At 36.3% G+C, this 5,270-nt stretch overlaps 1 long non-coding RNA gene across 3 annotated transcripts; it reads left to right on the plus strand.

Annotated features, from left to right (window-relative positions):
• The first annotated feature begins 436 nt into the window (after positions 1-436).
• Positions 437-4,113, plus strand: LOC113308869. 3 transcript variants are annotated; one of them, XR_003340146.1, is made up of 9 exons: positions 437-602; positions 902-954; positions 1,116-1,151; positions 1,223-1,347; positions 1,912-2,078; positions 2,426-2,594; positions 2,691-2,896; positions 3,180-3,242; positions 3,683-4,113. It is a non-coding gene; the product is annotated as an uncharacterized LOC113308869 (long non-coding RNA). The 3 variants fall into 3 exon arrangements; XR_003340148.1 differs by having other exon boundaries at positions 2,696-2,896; XR_003340147.1 differs by lacking the exon at positions 437-602 and having other exon boundaries at positions 840-954.
• The last annotated feature ends 1,157 nt before the right edge of the window (positions 4,114-5,270 follow it).

Genomic DNA, 5,270 nt, shown 5'->3' on the forward strand with positions numbered 1-5,270 from the left:
ATCGTTCTGGGCCGATATCCGAAATATCCGCGATATATCGACCGATACGGCCGATATTGACTATATTGGTTGTGCCGATACTGATAAAATAAGAAGCGAGAAAGACAATACTGATATGTAATGGACTTGATTCAGCTTAGTATCCTTCATGATTGACAATGTAAAGAAAGCTATAGCTGCAAACGATAAGAATAATGAGGTGTACTTTAAAGAGATGAGATTACTCAATTAAGATACATATGCTATATATCTAACTCATTTAAAATACTAAACTCATAAGGCTCCAAGTTGAACGGTGACCCTCATCCACTCACAAAATTGCATCGTTTCACTTTTTCTCAAAGGAGAAAAAAACAAGGCTTTTCCTCGCGAAAATAAAGAAATTTATTTATTTATCCTGGAAAAAAAAAGAAAAAAAATGGAGAGAGAAAAAAACCTAATTTTTTTTTCTTATTCTTCCTTCTTCTCCTCTATTGACCGCAAAAAGGAATTCTCTTTTCTTCTCCGTCCTTTCTTCTTCTCAATTTTCTCTGTTTTCTCTGCTATTGGTTTTATATTGTCGGTGCGGTTTTTGAGGAAGAGATAAGTAACTAAATCCAGTGGTAAACCCTAACTCTTTTTCTGTCTCTTAATTTCTCTTAATCCATAAGCCCTAACCCTTTCGTTTTGTATTGCAGGTTACGATTTTTCTTTCCTCCTGATTTTTATTTATGTTTCTCTCAATCAAAAAAAATTTCCAATCCTCACCAACACTCAGAATCTTTATTTTTCATTTTCCCTCTCCTACTGTTCCGTTGTTTTCTAGGGTTTCGATATGCCGAAAGTGAATTTTTTTTTTTTGGTAAATATTGTTCTCATGTTGTTGTGATTAGATTTTTTTTTTTTGTTGTTGATATTGCAGGTGATAGTCATGGATGTGCAGGTATGCGAGAGAATCAAAGAGACAATATAAAGGTGTAGAGACCATTTCGTTTACTATATCAGTTTGTTTGGGGTTATTCTTGATAACAAAGTCGATCACTGGAAGCTTTTTTTTTCTGATCGGTTGAAGTTTACACTATCCATGTAAATAAATTTTAATGCATGTTCTGATTTTTTTGTTTTCATGATTGCAGGTGACAACAAGAGATTGGGTTCTCCCGCGATTACAGGTGATAACTTAATTTCTAGGTTTTTCCCCTTTGCATCAATGTTTCTGAGAGTATCTAAACTGTGGTTACAGGTGATAACTTACTTCCTACGATTTTTTCCCTTTGCATCAATGTTTCTGAGAGTATCTAAGCTGTGGTTACGTTAGTACCAAACACTCTTCAAGTAAAAAGTTGATATGCTTCGATTATTGTTTCGGTAAGAATAGTTTGCTAATTCAGTTCTTTTATTGTAAATGTTTCTGAAGATTCTATAAATATCCATATCATATTCTTTTGACTTTAATTGGGATAAACGTTACCTGTTGTCACCATAGTGGGGAGTAGTACAAGTATGATCATACTTGCTGAATATGATGGAACTAATGAGTGAAAGAATAATCATGGAGGTTGTAAAGGTGATTAATTCCCTGGACCGAACTTATGGTGTACATCCTTCACACATTTACCTCTGTAGCTTGAGTTTAGTGTATATTCGTTCGTTGCATTCCATGAGTAGTCAAACCACGTGATTGAACCTTTAGGATCAATGAAGTCGGCGTACAATAGCTTTTGTATTTTTTGCCTGAAACTATGAGTAGGTCAATTTTCGTTGATAAAGTCAATGGGTCATATATTTCTTTGTTTCATGGCAGGTGTTTTGAACTTCGAATCTATGAATCTTTACATAAATATAGTGCTCAATGTAGTATTTTTTTTATTTAATTTGTATAACGGTGATCTTAATTTATCGAATACAGAAACAAAAATATATGTGCTGCAGGAAAAGACACCTGCTGGCGGCCATTAGGAAGAGGATCAAAAGAGCGACGATGAAATGCTACTGGTTGTCAACATAAGTGAAAACGAAGGCACGAAGGCGAAGGTGAGGATATTGGCGGCGAAAGGCCACCCTTGGTCGAAGATAGTGATGCCACCATATATCTCGCGGTTGTTTTCTTTGTTCTCCACATACTCTTTGTTTTGTTCTCCTTTTCTTTGTTTTGTTCTCCTTTCATCTCCCTGTATTGATATCCTATTTCTTTCTCCCGTCTTCTGCTAACGCTTCATTGATTATATTCTGCAAATATTATTGATTTTTGTTTTATGCAGGTCTACTTCATATATCATCTTTGTTTTGGAATTAACATTCAGTTTATGAACATTGGTGAAATATATTAGTTGCACAAAGTTGTGTATCAGATATTCTTTATTGTTCAGTTCGACAAAGATTTTAATAAATCTCAAATTCTATAGCTTGAAGTTACTGATTTGTGGTCTTCACATTTTAATTTTAGATTGAAGGTACTGACAGAGGCTTCTCCGTCGCCTGCTTTTACCAGTATGGTACCTGGATGCTGATTATGCCGTTTCAAGGGTACTGATCTTAGAAGTTGTTTTTTACCAGTTTGTTGCTCGCTACACCAAGCATATGAATTAATCCGGCAATTAAAAAACACGGAAGAGGTGAGAAAATTTTTGTATTGACAATTTATCTCTTATTAATTAATATCCACTTCCATAAAATTTCAGCATTTCATCTTACCTGTTATTAACCTGTAGTAAAGATGGAGTAGACAAGCTATAGTGAGGGTAACAGGTCTCCTCACGGAAATGTGAAAATGCAACCAGACAATGCATATGCTTTGAGAAAGTATGGCCACAAAGAAATTGTTGACTTTTCCTTCCCTAGGTGATTACTATACATTATTATCAACTAAGCATGGAATGATGCGATTGTACAGACTCACAAAACTCTTACGTGCTATGTAAGATTTTAAACTCTTATACATCGGGTTTCCTCTAATTTGATTATGCCTCATCTTATGCTAGCTATAATGGGTTAATCAGAAGAAATTTCGAAAAAGTTTTCTTAAATTGAAGTTATAGTTAGATTATGGGATTTGAATGTATTTTTTTTTAAAGTATTTATGTTTTGAGGTTTTAAGTAGTTTGCATATTGGTTAAATGCATTCAAGGTAAGCACATCCTTTATGCAAAGACTTGATTGATTCCCATATATTGTAAGTATTGGCTTATATCTTTGTCCAGGAATCTATTGTGGAATTGGATGTATGAGTACCACTACCAGAATATGAAATGATTAGTTACGGGGTATGTTTCGTTTTCATATTGATTTGTTTCATGAACATGCAGCTTTGTCATAAAAAATTGGGCTGCTCACATGTTCACCCAGGGATATACATATACTACAGAATAAGAATAAGAAAAACAAAGGGTTATATTTAATGTCTGCTGGAGCCAATATGAATTTTACTAATTTAATCTAATTAACACTTTTTAATGTTTTTGTTGTATAATAACATGGTAGGGATGTACTAATTACGGGTAATCTGGCAACTGATATACCTTTGTACATTTCACGAAAATTGTAGCATATTCAGTTCCTTGGCAACCACTCACCGAATAAATTGCAGCAAGGAACAAGAAACCACTCAATAAAGATGAACTTAAAAGTATTTTCTGTTACTTAGAAATATGAAGTCCTATGCCAAGTCCATTGTTGGACTGAAAATTTTTCTCATGTAATGCAGGAAGCATTTTGGAGGGTGTATGAATGAAAGTTCATGAATTTCCTTGAGTTTTGGACAAGTGTTGTCTGTGCATACAGTTCTGAACCTGACTTCCGGCCCTTGGCTTATCCCTTTGCTCAATCACATTGCTGCTTCTTTGGGTACTTTCATTCCTGGATTTTTACTGATGATGAACAACCATCTAGATCAAAGCGTACTACGGATCCGGTGTCCACGCGGTTTCTGGAATTGATGCGCAGTTGCTCATTAAGAAATTCTCACACTATGAAATTCGAATAACACATTAGTAGTTTGTTCTTTTCCCTGTTTTTATAACTTATGAGGTAGTTCCATTAGTTAGGACAACCAATACGTTAGGATGCCATGTTTCTTAATGCTTGCACTGTGAAGCGGAACTATCATTCATCTATTGCAGTCCAATTATTCTGCCAGTTCTACAATGTTATGCATTGTTTCCGTATTTAATAGGCTCTACATATTTGTTAAGTTCTTCAAATACGAATTGAAATAGGCTCTACATCATAAGAATCTGCATTATTTTTTGTGTGATCGGAGTTTATCGGGTAGTGATGAATGGACTGAATCTAATCAGTGGACTAGACCAACGGGCCACCATCCATAAATTTACTAAGTTTTACCACTATTAACTATTTTTATGTTCTTTTTCTTCCATATTTGAAAATCTTACACCCTACGTCCTGTTCTTTTTTGGGGAACTGGATTTCACCCATTGACAGACTTGCACCTTCACAAAATATTACAAAATAGTGAAGACGAGCCACACCAAATAAAAAAAACCCAAACGACGGGGCGAGGTGAAGCCGAGTCACACCAAATCAAAATAGTATAGCAACGGGGCGGGGAGAAGCTGAAGCTGAGCCACACTAATCAAAAATGTATCGGAACGGGAAGGGACGAAGCCGTGCAACAACAAATCAAAAACGCGTCGGGATGGGGCGCGGCGAAGCCGAGCCACACCTAATCAAAAATGTGTCGCAACGGGAAGGAGCGAATCCCAACGACACCTAATAAAAAATGCGTCTGGACGGGGCGAGGCGGGGGGAAGCCGAACCCGAGCCACACCTAATCAAAAAGGTATCGCGATGGGAGGGGCGAAGCCGTGCAACGCCAAATCAAAAATGCATCACGACGGGGCGAGGCGAACCCGAAGCCGAGCCACACCTAATAAAAATTGTATCGTAACGGGGTGGGACGAACCCCACGACACCTAATAAAAAATACACAACGGGACTAAGCGAAGCCACATCACACCAAATCAAAAATATGGCTAAAAGAAAAAAAATGACCAAGCATAACACGGGACAAAATCTAGTAGACTAATTAATACCGAAAGCAAAAATCGGTCTATCCATGTCTTCCAATAGTTTTTGCCAATATGTATATTAGACGTGGTTCCAACTAAATAACTTTCTTAATCGGTGCTTTATAATGTTTAATCACTTGCAACTGTTTGCAATCTTTGCAAATCAATTTAAATAATTATTTATCGGTGGTTTGTAATGTTAATCACCTCCACGACCTCCATAAACGAGAAGAAGCACACCTTCCCGAATCATATACGGCACTT

This window comes from Papaver somniferum, chromosome 9 (assembly GCF_003573695.1).
Source record: "Papaver somniferum cultivar HN1 chromosome 9, ASM357369v1, whole genome shotgun sequence".
NCBI lineage: Eukaryota > Viridiplantae > Streptophyta > Magnoliopsida > Ranunculales > Papaveraceae > Papaver > Papaver somniferum.